Here is a 358-nt window from a genome sequence, read left to right on the forward strand (position 1 = left end):
ACAGTGACAGCCTGCCTATCTCCATTGGATATGTTGGAAGCTAAGCTCATGGTTTCCACGCTGCTTGTGGAACTGGACACCAGCTGTTCACTGTTGAATGCTGCAGGTGGTGAATGTGGAAAAAGCTTATTGCCATATAACTCAAGTAATCCTAGGTGGTGTCCAAATGGCACCAGGTGAAGAGGGTAACCCGGTAAATGCACCCGGACTCGGTCGACATGGCAGACATGGGGGTTGCGACAGTCCTCGTTAGTATAGTGGACAGTATCTCCGCCTGTCACGCGGAAGACCGGGGTTCGATTCCCCGACGGGGAGAGTTTATTTCTTTTCTGCCGAAAGAGGTCACCTAAATCATTGC

The 358-nt window shown here is 50.8% G+C and overlaps 1 non-coding gene across 1 annotated transcript; it reads left to right on the forward strand.

Annotated features, from left to right (window-relative positions):
* The first annotated feature begins 243 nt into the window (after positions 1-243).
* On the forward strand, positions 244-315 carry trnad-guc (transfer RNA aspartic acid (anticodon GUC)). The gene has a single exon. It is a non-coding gene; the product is annotated as a tRNA-Asp (tRNA).
* The last annotated feature ends 43 nt before the right edge of the window (positions 316-358 follow it).

The sequence above is a fragment of the Seriola lalandi genome, unplaced genomic scaffold (genome assembly GCF_002814215.2).
Source record: "Seriola lalandi dorsalis isolate HSWRI2012SDOR001 ecotype SW California unplaced genomic scaffold, Sedor1 jcf7180001996851, whole genome shotgun sequence".
Taxonomy (NCBI): Eukaryota; Metazoa; Chordata; class Actinopteri; order Carangiformes; family Carangidae; genus Seriola; species Seriola lalandi.